The following is a 14,684-nucleotide window of genomic DNA, read 5'->3' on the forward strand; positions in this document are numbered from 1 at the left end:
GTGTGTAATCTCCAATCTTACTGGCTTGTTCATTCCTTTTTTCCTTAACAGCTCTCTCAGACCTCCTCAAGGTCAGCCGAAATTCTTTTAGAGTGTGTTTGGCATATGATTATAATATGAACTGAGCTGTCTGCCTGATATAATAGATTCTGTAACTAGTACTTGAAGTAAGGATCTTTCCTCAGTTCCATGGAAATGTATCATTAGTACCTTTTGTGACCTCTGAAACTCTCCCAAAGGATTATTTCCAAACAACTCCAGCAATGACTGCCCTAATGTAACCCATGCTTATCAGGATTTATTATATAAATTCAGAAGAAACGGTGTTAAAAGGGTATTTTTCCTTCACTTTCCTAGTTAAAGCTGCTTTTTCTAATTCCAAATAAATTCATATGGTGTTAAAATTAACCCATTCTGCTATCAAAGGCAGCCTCAGGTGAAGAGGGCTTTTGTACCTGTCATAGCTGTGGAGAAAGGAGTGTTTTGACAGTTGCAGTTTGTTATGCAAGATTGAGAAACTGCACCTTCTCAAATTTTGGTAAAGATAAATAATCTGGGGCGGGGTTGAATATGGGCAAATCACAACAGGTAGAAAGATTATCCTAAGAACCAATTATTGTAAGAATTTGCTTTAATAATATCTAGGCACCATCACGGGACATGAAGTCTTAGGACCTACTCTGCCTTAGAGGTCACAGGCAAATCAAAGAAGAAGAAAAAGGAGACCAGGTGAATAGAAAATTAAAGAGGGGATAATGGTCTCCTCGCATTGTTTTTCAGGGATTTTAGAGAAGAAGCCCCATCCAGTTCCTCTACTCTGCCTGTTCTAATCAGCAGGCTAATTGATATTTTAAGGTTAGGATAAAGGCTTACAAAAATGGAATGAAAGAAAGGTTTTGAAAAAATAGAGATGGGGAACGTTTAAAACATTTTTCAGGATTTATGTGGATGAGCTCTGATGATTAAATTGGTTTAGATGATGACAAAGTTCAAGTATTACTGCAGCAGCCAGACAATGCAAAGGCCATTGTGCATCTATGTTTTTGATTAAGACTTATGACATGCCTTTCTTCCAAGAAGCTCACCTCTCGGCAGACTGTACACTCTTGGAAGCAAGGTGATTGTTAAGTATGTCACACCTGGTTTTACAACCTTTTTTGTCATGGTTATTAAGCAAATCACTGTAGTTGTTAAATGAATTACATGGTCATTAAGCAAATCTGATTTTTCTCATTGACTTTGCTTGTTAGTAGCCAGCTGGGAAGTTACAAATGGAGATCACATGACCCCAAGGCGTTGCAAACATTGCAACTGAATATCAGTTGTTAAGCACCCAAATTCTGATCACGTGCTTGTGGGAATGCTGCAACAATCATAAGCGCAAGGACCGATGCTCAAGTTACTTTTTTCAGTGCTTTTGTAACTTCAAACAGTCACTATATGAATTATTATAAGTTGAGGACTACACATACACACAAATATTCTATCTTGCTTCCAAGTTCAGATGTGATGCATAATAAACTGAAGATAGAAAAGTTCTACATAGTTTTTGTCCGCTTATATTTTAGCATTAAATATTTACAGATATTTAAGAAATGGATATTTAGAATAGAATATCCATTCCTTTCGGAGAATATCCTTGAGTAAATGGTAGAATATTTACTGAGAATGGGAATATGAATGGACACATTTTAAGATGTGTAAATACCGGTAGAAATATAATGGGTAATAAGTATGTGGAAAGTCTATCCAAAGCAATAATGGCTGTGTATAAGAATGTGCTTCAATCTGTTATTTTTTATTACATGGATGCGGAGAATTAGATGGGTCAGCAGAAACAGAGAATTGAAATTCAGTGGAATTGGTTGTGATAAGAACAGTCAAGGTCAAAAATGAATGGGTCCTGAATGAATATGGCTAGGATGCAAAATATATAACAGAAGTATCTTAAGGAGGTTTGGTCATATCCAGAGAATACATGAAAATCAAATTCCATAACAAATCTGAGGGAAAGGTGAAGAGGCTGGGATGACCGAGCAGGTTGTGGTGGAATTAAAAAATCATCAGAAAGAAGCAAGAAGTTTAAAGGATAAAAAGCAATAAAACCCAATGTATACATATGGTGGACGCAAAGACGGAAAGGTACTTAGCAGTAAAGTTAATGGTGTTTGTATAAATTTTTATTTGCTCTTTGACAATATATTTGTAAAATAAAAGTCAGTGTAGCTGACGTAGTGATGGTTACTGGTTTCAAAATGGCAGGTGTGACTGGCTGAGCAAACTCCTTTACATACATGCAATATGTGTGACACTACTCTTGGTCATGCCCTCCATTTTGAACCCATGACCATCCCTGCAAATGCTCATGTTCCAGCCTAATTATTTCCGCTTACTGTTTTTTTTCCACTTTGCTTCACATTACTGATCTCAAAAGGGAATAGAATAGTACGTAAGTAGCAAATGGCTAGTTATCTGTAAGAAAGCCATTATTTAAATAATAAAATATTTGAGTGAGCCCGAAGTTCTGCCTTCTGCTATCAAAATCTGTCTCCCTACAGCCCATTGAAACTATAGCCAGAGGTTAGTGTCGAATACAGAAAAATAGTTTGGGAAGTGGATAATTAATTATCCTTGCATACTTCTTCTAAAGGCTTGGCAAATACCTCCAGAGTTCCCGAAGCGATTCGCTCCTTTAATGTCTAAAATTCCCCTTCCTGGTAGGCAAGCAGTGTTCCAGCCAGCAGCAGCTCTTTTCAAAGGGCAACATGTGCAGAATGTCCCCAACCTCCTACAGATGTCTGTAAAGAGCCACAAAAAAGCATGTGGTTTATATTAGCCAGAGAAACTAAGATTTAAGTTAGGAGCCAGCCAATTAAATTCTTCCCCCGGTCTGCTCTGAGAGTGCCAGTCATTGGTGGATGAAATGTGAGCCTTCGGGGATGGGAATGGTGAGGTCAGCTTTCAAGCAGATCTGCTACAAGACTGGGTCGTGGGGAGAAAAATTGAGACAGCTATTTCTGACCAAAAGTAATATAGTGTTGCCAGGAGAGATTAGTCATAGTTATTTGGTATAGGGTGGAGGTTACAAGAGTTTCTGTGAGTCATCAGAAACTGGTTCATATAATAACAGAACTTAGACTTTCCCAGTTTGCATAAATACTGCTCTGGCAGTTTCTTTCTTTCTTTCTTTCTTTCTTTCTTTCTTTCTTTCTTTCTTTCTTTCTTTCTTTCTTTCTTTCTTTCTTCCTTCCTTCCTTCCTTCCTTCCTTCCTTCCTTTCTCTTTTTCTTTCTTTGTAAGGGTCAAGCCAAGAAAAGATTAAACTGAGCAAACTGATCCTGCATTGCACAAATTCTTACTCATTGGGCTTCGCATCAAAGTATGAAAAAATAACCCAATATTTTACTAAGAGACGGAAACTAAAAAAATATTGTTGAATTTCCTTTGAGCTGTTGCTAAGGTCTGAACTGATAAACTATTGTTGTCTGTTGATATAGCACTGCCATACCTGGGTTTCAAAATGAGATGCAAGAAATTCAGACTCTCTGTTGCTATCCCAGGGACATGTGGATTGTATTGTATTTATATTTTACTCATGTTACCCATTAGAATATAGTAAATTCAGTCCTTCTCCAGGCTTTAAAAATCACTATACAAATATGCTATCCATGTACATGCCATATGCTAAGTAAACAACCCTTTGTACAAATTTGTTTTTGAAAGAAGTATGATGAAAAGGAAAATATCAAAATGCAAATATTGAAAGTACACTGTTTTTGCAGCTTTATCTTCAGCCAAAATCAGTTACACTTTATACAAGCTGCAACACTTGACTGGAATAGTACAATGCCCCAATTGGATAAAGGTGGCTGCCTCATAGTTCCAACTGAAAAGAAGCGGAGCCTTTAAATTTTCCAATGCAGAAAAGAAGAAAAAAAAGATTGTCCTTTCTCTATGATCGAAACACGGAATATGCATCAACTTTTCTTCCATTTATGTGCCCGTTAGAACCAATTTATATTATTTCATGGCAAAATGCTTAAAGAGAGAGAAATTCCAACCAATAAATTCATAGTTAGCTGGCACCATAGTACTAGCATGCTAAATGTGCTCCCAATATACATCCCATAAGCGTCCTGTACACATATGAGGGGCTAACATAACTTTATGAAAAGATGAACCCACCATTCTTCCCAACATTCAGGGATGTTGCACTTATGGGTTCCAAATGAGGTTCTAGAACAACAACAACCAAAAGAAAACAATGCTACAGCAAAAAGTATTCCATGAAAACACTCATTTAGGGCAGTAGTTGATGTGCCAGAACTATACAAGTAGTTTTGACTTACAACCATTCATTTAGTGACTGTTTGAAGTTACAGTCACATTTATGGCCATGGCAGCATCCCCATGGTCACATGATCAAAATGCTTGGCAACTGGTTCACATTCATGAAAGTTGCAGTGTCCCTGGGTCACCTGACCACCATTTGAGACCTTCAGCTGAGCAAAGTCAATGGAGAAGCCAGATTCACTTAATAACCATATTACTAACTTAAGAACTGCAGTGATTCACTTAACAACTGTGGCAAGAAAATACACCAAAACTCATTAGCAACAGAAGTTCATACTACTACCCAGTGGTGAAATTCAAAAATTTTTCCTACCGGTTCTGTGGACGTGGCTTAGTGGGCATGGCTTGGTGGTCATGTGAGTGGCTGGGCATGGCCAACTCTGTCACTCCCCCCCAGTCACATGACACCCCCCAGCCATACCTACCCAGGTTTTGTGGCTCCTGGTGTTTTCTGTGGGAAATGACTGGGTGAGCATGGCCAACTTGATTGGTTTCACCCTTAGGAAATTTCAGGAAATTTGAGGGACTCCTACAAAAATGACATAGTCAATCTATTTTTCAAAGCACCAAAAGGCACAACAAGAAACAATGGATGAAAATTAACCAAAGAGAGAAGCAACCTAGGACTAAGTAGAAATTTCCTAAGGGTGAGAGCAATCAACCAATGGAATAGCTTGCATTACTAGAGGCTTTCAAAAAGAGTGAGGGAAGTACACCCCAAAAGGACAGTGCTAGGAACCACTAAAACAATGCAGAAAACTTAAAACAGCCATTCCCCTTTTTAAAAAAAGTCAACACCAAAGCAAATATAGCAGCTGAGAGGGAAATTAAGAGCAGCTGCTCAGGCTAACTGAAAGCCTGGGTATGCTGCCAAAAGCCATTAACCCTTCCAACTCTATTATTCTATGTTCTCTATGTTCTAAATGGGTGCTTCACAGCAGAAGCAATACAGCTGGCTGGACCACACATGCATTAAATTCACGGCCTGTATGATCAAGCTGCATCATTGTCCCCTCCTGTATCTTTTCCCCCAGGAAGAAACAAGAAGTAGCCAACACTGCAGCAGCTATAAAAGGTCTTGGGAAACTCCAGGGAGTATCAGCTGATCACAGAAGTGTTACTTAATACTCTTTATAATGAAAATGTTTGTAATCTTGTCCTTCTTCCTGAAGGGAAGAGGTTAATCCCATCCCTAGATGGATGATTGATGGGTTTCCCTGCCTAATCCTGTCAGTTTCTGTTGTTTATTTATTTTTTTTTAAATTTGAATTTATATCCCGCCCTTCTCTGAAGACTCAGGGCGGCTTACATCGTGTAAGGCAATAGTCTCATTCTATTTGTATATTTATATACAAAGTCAACTTATTGCCCCCCTCAACAATCTGGGTCCTCATTTTACCTACCTTATAAAGGATGGAAGGCTGAGTCAACCTTGGGCCTGGTGGGACTCGAGCCTGCAGTAATTGCAGGCAGCTGTGTGTTAATAACAGGCTACATTAGCCTGTTGAGCCACTTCCCAGCCCTTCTCAGCCCTGAATTATTGACTTAATTCAGCTTGTGTATCACTGCATTCCAGCTGCAACTGTTAAGTGGAACTTTTAAATGAATGGAGAGAGAGAGGGGGAAAAAATCCTCTCTTGCACTTTATTTTTAACCGGTTCTCCGAACTGTCTAAGCAATTTACGAGGTTCAGGCGAACCAGTGATAATTGACTGGATTTCACCTGTGCTACTACCTATAGTATCAATGATATTGCACATAGCGTGGATACACAATGGCTGGTATTCAGCCATCTTTTAACTTAATGAGCTTTGGATGGGAAAGGTCAAAAAGACTCTGTCTTGCCCTGAATGTCTTCCATTCTGCCGTGCTTTCCATCATGGGCAGATCACACATAAAATGCAATGACTTACTGAATGGCTCTCTGATTGGGTGGAATGTATCCTGTGTCTGAAGGCTTCATAGTCTACTAAATTATATCAGCCCCTTTTCACGTTTTGCATGAACTCAAAATGTGGGAAGATAAATCTCACACTGTGTAAGTATGCCACAATTGTGTTGAGCTGTGCACTTTCCTTTTCTTGAAGCTGTAATTACACTAATGGACTAATTCCCTTAGACTAAATTTGGCAAGCTTTCTTTTCACCTCCTCATCCAAATCACTAATAAAATTGTTGAAGAATATTCCAAGTTTGATGTAGTAGTTAAGGCACCAGGCTAGAAACCAGGAGACCTGAGTTCTAGTCCTACCTTAGGCACAAACCAGCTGTGAGACTTTGGGCCAGTCATTAACTCTCAGCCTGGGAAGCAAGCAAGGGCAGATCACTTCTGCAAAAACCTTACCAACAAAATTGTAAGGACTTCTACCAACAATCACCAGCAGTCAAAAACTGACAATGAATGAATGAACGAATGAATGAATGCAGAGTATACACTGCCCTTGGCACCCAGCTTGATATTTCATTCCAGTGTTTTCAGAAAGCATTGATGAAAACTGTCTGAATATGATTTTTATATATGTATTTTCTGCACTATAAGACACACCAGACCATAAGACTCACATTAGCTTCAGAGGAGGAAAACAAGAAAAAAAATCTGCCTCTGCCTCCAGCATCCATCCAGTATTCATTTGGCTAGTGTCCTTGCAGCAAACAGCAAACAGCCTGGTCAGCTTCAGCACATTATTGAAGTCCCAGTATATGGTTCGTCGGGGTCTGCTCCATTGCGCCCATCACCGGTCAACTGAGCTGAACTGCTGCTGCCGCCAGGGAATGCTGCAGCTTTTGTTGCCGAGCAGCTGATTGGCGGTTGGATCGGCCTCCCAGTATACCACTGATTAGCTGTTCTAGGCAGCGGGGATCACCATCGCCACCACCTATTGCTGCCAATCACCGCTGTTCACTGTTCAACGCCGATCAGCAATCACCATCACCAATCACCACTGCCAATCACTGCCAATCACCACCGCTGATTGCCACTGATTGCTGCCAATTGCTGCTGTTCGCCATTCACTGCCATCGCTGATTGCCACTGCCAATCACCATCATTGATTGCCGCCGATCGCTGCTGATCACCATTCACCACTGACAATCGCCATCACTGATCACCGCAGATCGCTGCTAATCGCCACCATTCACCACCACTGCTGTCATTTGGCAGCGGTGATTGGCGGTGATTGGTGGTGATTGGTGGTGGCAGCAGCGGTGAACGGCAGTGATCGGCAGTGGCGGCAATCTCCGCCACCTAGAACAGCTGATTGACAGTATTCTGGGAGGCCAATCCAACCACCAATCAGCTGCTCGGCAACAAAGTTTCCAGTGTTCCCCGGCAGTGGCGAACGGCAGCAAAGGTGACAGGCAGAACCAACCCCTCTACTCCCTGCACAATATTTGTTCTATAAGACACACAGACATTTCCACTCACTTTTTGGGGGGAGGGGAGTGTGTCTTATAGTGCGAAAAATACGGTATCTGTCTCACCAGCATTCACAGGGGGTTAAAAGAGGCAAGACAATGGCACTTGTGGCATTGCAATCAAAGCCCAATCTTTAAGGATATTCACCACCATCACACATATAAAAGGCAGGGCTATGATTACGGCTGCATTTTCATTTAAAAAAAAATTCTAAAATCAAGCTATATTATAGCCCACGACCTAATAAAAAGACTAGCATGATGAAAGAAAAATGATATAAAATTAGACCAATAAGAATTCTTTTGAGAAATGCTCATTTCTGGTAATTATTGCATTGTTTTCCATATGCTTATATCTTGATCTGTTCATGAGTTATTCTACAACTTTCCTGGGTATTTCCCAAGTTTTCTGAAAGATAATACATAAAGATTTAGCAAATTCATCTGCAAATTCCTTCAGTATTTTAGCATGTAGTTCATCTGATCCTGGAGATATAAACCCTTTCACACTGAATTCCTATCCTCCCACTTCAGTCCTGCCTTTTCATTTTTTTGTTCACAACTGCCTGATAAAACATTATCCTGTTATTGAGAGCACCGAAACAAAAGTAGGTATCTTTTAAAATTGTTAGCACTTTTTAGAAGTAGTTTGCCATTGCCTCCTTTCTAGGGCTGAGAGAAAGTGATTGGCTCAAGACTACAACTCATGGTCTCCTGGTTTCCAGCCTGATGTTTTAACCACTACACCAAAGTGGCTCTTAAAAGAGGATTTAGACTGGTATGGCAATAGGTAGAGCAATAGTTACATGAGAAGACCTAAAATGCAAAACAGTATTTAAACTGTAAGACCTAATGAATGCTGCTGTGCTAATTCCAACATTTCAAAGGACTTTACACATACCATATTTTTTATTTAGAATAGGCCAGCGTTATATATAAAAAAAGAAGGTCATGTATTTTACTCAACAGAAAATATCATTCACATAAAATATGTGCATACATCAAAACAAAATTAAAAAGAAGCTTAAATAAGACTATCTGAAGAGTCTTCCCTCCTTGTCTCCTATGGTTTACCTTTTCTTTCTTGCTATTGCTCTATTCCATCTGCGGACTGGAGCCCACCAGAAAGTCCATGGGCTGAGACTTCACTGTCCCTCTCTCCCCTTTGTTCTTTCTCTTTCATTTCCTCCTCCTCCTCCTCCTCCTCCTCCTCCTCCTCCTCCTCCTCCTCCTCCTCCTCCTCCTCCTCCTCCTCCGCAAAAACATACATCACTGGTATGTCAATTTTGACAGTGAGTGGGACACTGAGTTCATGCACAGGCATGGAGTAGCTAATATGTGTCTGCCCATGCTTCTAACTTAAAAGGAACATTAATGATAGCCATGGGACATGGAGAAAAAGGGTGAGAGTGGTTGGGCAATATAACTGCCACCTGGATTTTTTTTCTATCTTCCCCTGCAGACACCCCACTTTGGGACAATACCTATCATAGGTCATAATCCACTTCCATGGAGATCTTCCATTCTTGAGTGGACAAGAGAAAAAGGATGATGGTTGGTGACATACTATCAAAGTCGATAGAATTGTTATGCTTTATTTAATTTTTTTTCCTAAGGCATCCACATCATGTCAAAATTAATCACTGTTATTCTGTGTTTCTGCTGTGATGTTCTTTATTTACTCAGACTGAGGAAATTCAGAAGTTTTTCAAAAGAACAAAAGCCTATTCTATTTTCCATTGACTTATGGGGATATTATGTGTTCAATGGCCCTTGCTTTGTTGATTTTGCTGCCTATTATATTATTTTAGTCTCAGCTTTCTGCTTGATTTAATGCTTTTAACTGTTTTTATACACCGCCCAGAGTCTACTGAAGTTGGGCAGCCAGTTAATTTAAATAGAACAAATACAATTAATAAAATAGATGTTGCTACTCACAGCATTCCTTTTCTGCCTTTTAAGAAAGAAAATAGTGTTAGCATAGCTAGGGATGCATCCGAAAAATGAATTTATCAGAGGTTATATGTGCATATCACTGAAGCAGTCGGTATGAGCTTAAATGGACTCCAGAGGATGGTAGAGGCCTGGAGGAATGTTGTCCATGGGGTTGCAATGGGTTCGGACATGACTTTGCAACTAACAACAACAACATGTGCTCTGGTTACCCTTTATGTTGGCTGATTCTATTTTATCAGGCCATTTATTTTTTTTCATTCTTTTACCTTTCAAAATACAATCATGAAAGAGTTTTATCACTAATTAAAGCAGGGATGGGCTTCAAAAAATTTAGCAAGGGGTTCTCTGCCCAGTTGCTGGGTGGGTGTGGCCATGGTGGGTGTGGCATAGTCAGCCTCCTGCACCATGGCGGGGGGGGATTTTTGCCCTCCCCGGGCTCCAGAGGCTTTCCTCGAGCCTTCAAGAGAGCGAAAATGGCTTCCCTAGGCCCATTTTTTGCCCTCCCCAAGCCTCTGTACGTGCCCTCCTGAACCCCTGCGAATCCCCAGCAGCCCACCCCTGAATTAAAGCATTCTAAATTGAAACAAATGAGTCAAATTCAGTGACCCTTGCAGCTCACACCAGGGAAGAAGAACAAGGGATATTTTTTAACTTTGTGAGGACTAATGACGGTTTCTGAAGACTTTAATAATGATGCTTTCACATAACCTCACGGAGATGTATAGCCATACTTTTCTCAGCAAAAGCCAAGTCGGCTGGGGAATTCTGGGAGCTGAACTCCATACACTTAGAGATTGCTTTGGTAGGAAAACGTTGTTTTGATGGTGGATGAATTAATTAATTAATTAATTAATTAATGATCTAACCTGCTACCCTTATTATAGAGTTGGGTCTACTATGAGATGAGAATAAGGTATCTGTTTAGGTGGTAGATACTTGAAGGCCGTGAAGCATCTGTCAGGCCTGGAAACCATATTAGACTTTAGGTTTCCAGACGCTGCCACATTTTTCCCCTGAGGGAAGAAGGGGGGCTGAGGGGTATGGTAACATTCTTTAGACGGTCAAGGTCGGATGGGGTTCACATCTGCAGGAAGAGTGGCAAGAAGATATTCGAATGGACTGGGAGAACGTGGGACCATGTGACCATCAAAGGGGTCAGGGGGGTGGGACTCTTGGGGTTTGTATAACTGGGGAAAAGAATCCAGAACTTCAGTTTTGGAATTGCACTCATCATGTGCCAGTCTCCTCATGCTAGTAAAGAACTCTGGAAAAGAAATGTCTCTGAGTTTCTTTTACGCAGAAGAGGTATTTCTGGAACCTTGACATTATTCCAAAACTCATAACTTTCTTTTGCTAACGGTACCCTCTCCTCCTCTCAGAGGGGGCCCGTTAGAGGGGTGCTGGGCCCCAGTCTCCGCAACCTCCACAGCGGTGCAAAGACCCAGTGAAGATGGAAGAGCAGCAAGTTGAAAGCGTAGAAGGAGCACCGGAACATGAATCTGACGATTTAATTGAAGTCACCTATTTCCCATCGGAGAAGGGGACTCGAAGCCCCGAAGTGGTAGAGCCTGCTTGTCAGCTTGGAGCACGGCCCAAGGACTCTGATTCATGGGTAAGCTGCCAGTCGGGAGAAAACATTTCCCCGGGGCGGAATAGAGAGCCCCCTCCCTCTTCTCAACCTCACTGGAGGACAGTAAAACCTGGAGAATCGGGAGAGTCACTGGATTGGGACCTGAGAAACCCCCTGAAATCCCAGTCCCTATTAGACCTCCCTGAAACTTTTGAGCGTCTGGAAGTGAGGCCCCGCATAAGCTATGCCCACCTACCTCGAGAGCCTTTAGCTCAGCCTAAATTCATCTTCCCTCCCGCCAGAGAGAGAGTAATTACTGAAGCTCGAAGCCGTTCCGACGAACGCAGACAACCCTCCCTTCCCTCTTTCGGACGGCAGGGAGTTCAGGCAGCACCAGGAGCTTGGGGGAAATCGCAACTCCGACATATCCGACAGGGGTGTTCAATTCACAGCCAAGTTCTGGAGAGAGTTCCTACGGTCCATTGGGTCGTCTCAAGGACTTAGTTTTGGATTCCATCCGGAGACTAACGGAGCGGCTGAAAAATTAAATTTGATGATGGAACAATACATACGGTGTTACGTAAATTACCAACAAGAAAACTGGTCCGACTTGTTACCATTTGCAGAGGTTGCATATAATAATGCCGTACACAGCAGCACGGGGTTAACCCCTTTTCAAGTAACCAGCGGCATGGACTTCGTTCCAATGCCTGAACTCCCCGTGCAACCCCCCACTTCGGTTTCCCTAACAGACTGGATGAATTCGTTGAAGAAAGGTTGGGAAAACACAAAAAAGGCCTTAGCTGTGACAGCTCGAAATTACAAAGCCCAAGCTGACAAACACCGTTCCCTTCAACCCCCTTTTCGCATTGGAGATAAAGTCTTTTTGTCTACTAAGTATCTAAGATTAAGGATACCCAGCAGAAATTCGGTCCAAAATTTTTGGGTCCTTTCCCCATTGTAAAAATTATTAATCCCGTTACCGTCCAACTCAAGCTCCCTCGAATGTTGGGGAAAATACACCCGGTATTCCATACCAGCTTATTAAAACCTGCTAGACAGTCTGGTCTGAGACCTCAACCTGCGCTCCCCACCACCCTTGATAATCCAAGGTGAAACCCACTATGAAATCAAGAAAATCCTTGACTCTAGACTATATAGAGGTCAATTACAATATTTAGTCCACTGGAAGGATATCCATTATCTGAATCTACTTGGGTCAAAAGTTGGAAAGTAAATGCGGACAATTTGATTAAACAATTTCACGACACTTTCCTGACAAACCTAAGAAACCTCTTGGAGAGGGAGGGGGTAGAAGGAAGTGTGGACCACTGACACTCTTCTTTATCGACTCTTTGTTTTCTTTCCTAGGATATAGCTTCTTTTCCAAGAGGGGCGCCTGTCAGGCCTGGAAACCATATTAGACTTTAGGTTTCCAGACGCTGCCACATTTTCCCCTGAGGGAAGAAGGGGGGCTGAGGGGTATGGTAACATTCTTTAGACGGTCAAGGTCGGATGGGGTTCACATCTGCAGGAAGAGTGGCAAGAAGATATTCGAATGGACTGGGAGAACGTGGGACCATGTGACCATCAAAGGGGTCAGGGGGGTGGGACTCTTGGGGTTTGTATAACTGGGGAAAAGAATCCGGAACTTCAGTTTTGGAATTGCACTCATCGTGTGCCAGTCTCCTCATGCTAGTAAAGAACTCTGGAAAAGAAATGTCTCTGAGTTTCTTTTACGCAGAAGAGGTATTTCTGGAACCTTGACAGCATCATTGTCTCCCCAGCTGTTATCCACATCGTTCATTTTCCCGAGTTAGCCACTGCTGGTAGCAGTGCTTCCTAATCTGGCTGGCTATCTCACCTACCAATATTTTCATAACAGAGAGCACCACTGTGATGACTCCCTATCTGAAAGAGAAGGTCCAAAGGCAACTAATGAAGGTAGATACTTCAATCGACATTACATACCAACTGCTCACTACTCTCATAATGCAACGTTGCACCACTACTCCAGCTAAATTGATGGTCTTTAATTAGGATCAAAAGCTGGTGGTGTCAGAGCAAAGGGCTGTTTTCCTTCTAGCTTGTCTGGGATCATCTAAACCAGCCTGCCCTTCTTGGGTACAAATTGGGGAAGCTCAGCCATCATTAGCATTGAATAAAAACTTATCGTATTTTTCAGAGTATAAGATGCTCTGGACTGTAGGACGCACCTACCTTTTTTAATGAGGAAAACAAGAAAAAGAAATCTGCCTCTGCCTCCCAGCAATTTTGCCTCATTGCAGCAAATAGCCTACTTTACTTTCATTTTCATTTTCAGCAAAATCTGCTCCCAGCAATTTAGCTCCTTGCAGCATGCAGCAGAGGCCCAGGCAAAACAGCTGAGAGTCAGGAGGCCAATCCAATAGACAATCAACTTGTGCTAATTAGGCTGTGCTGAAGCTGAAATGGGCTGTTTCTTCTTGCTGCTTGCTGCAAGGAGGTAAATTGCTAGGAGGCAGAGGCCAAAGGGTGGAGGCCAGTGGGTGGGTGGGGCTACATTCAGTGTATAAGACGCATCTAAATTTTCACCCCCTTTTAGGGGGCAAAAAGGTGCGTCTTATACTCCAAAAAATACAATAACTAGTGGTCCAGTATGGTTTGGAAGGGAGGGAGATAACTCTGTCCTTCTTTTCAGCAAGCAAAAAAAATCATCTCTATAATAGTTAGCAGTTTTGGGGACAGCCTGCCTAGCAACTCTCTGGATCGAACGAATTGCAACAATAGCTCTAGGTCTTTTATTTTTTTGTACAGTATGTTCACACACCCTTAAACAATGAACAAATCATTAACTTGCTACTATTGCACACCAGATCCCTCAGCTTGCTTCAAAGCACAATATATGCTTTCTTTCTTTCATTTTTCTTGCAACACCAGTACAGATTGAACCAATATTTAATTTGTTGCTAGCCACAAGTTACTGCAAGGTCTTTGTGCCATAATTTACCTTGGGAGACAAAGTTGATGTGTCACTCCCTAAACAGCACAGGAATAAGAAATGTTTGAGATACTGTTAGATTTCTGAAAATTTAGGCAGACATTTGGATGTAGTGATAGATGACTTTAAAAAAAAAGGAGTGGAGCTGTAACCAATCATTAAGAACGTATTTTATACATGTAAGCTCCAAAACAGGCTACATCAGTCAGTTCTGGAATTAGAAAATTAGAGGGCATCTCTAAAATAATTTAAATCCTGCCAATGTAGGAGCTCTTCTGCTGCAACATCTATGGTAAGTGACCAGATCATTCATCCTCTGTCAGATCAGATTAAGATGAATCCAACATTTTCCAAGACTGCTGAACAGTTTGTGCTGTTAGAAAGATCCTCTTGAAGAACCTTTCAAACCTTCT

At 41.5% G+C, this 14,684-nt stretch overlaps 1 long non-coding RNA gene across 1 annotated transcript in view; it reads left to right on the plus strand.

Annotated features, from left to right (window-relative positions):
- Positions 1-680: 680 nt before the first annotated feature.
- The window catches only part of LOC131196230 (uncharacterized), a 38,844-nt gene continuing 24,840 nt past the window's right edge, over positions 681-14,684 (plus strand). Inside the window, exons 1-2 of the long non-coding RNA XR_009154673.1 lie at positions 681-729; positions 9,228-9,319. This is a non-coding gene — a long non-coding RNA (uncharacterized LOC131196230). The remainder of the gene's footprint in view (positions 730-9,227; positions 9,320-14,684) is intronic.

Source organism: Ahaetulla prasina, chromosome 3 (genome assembly GCF_028640845.1).
Source record: "Ahaetulla prasina isolate Xishuangbanna chromosome 3, ASM2864084v1, whole genome shotgun sequence".
NCBI lineage: Eukaryota > Metazoa > Chordata > Lepidosauria > Squamata > Colubridae > Ahaetulla > Ahaetulla prasina.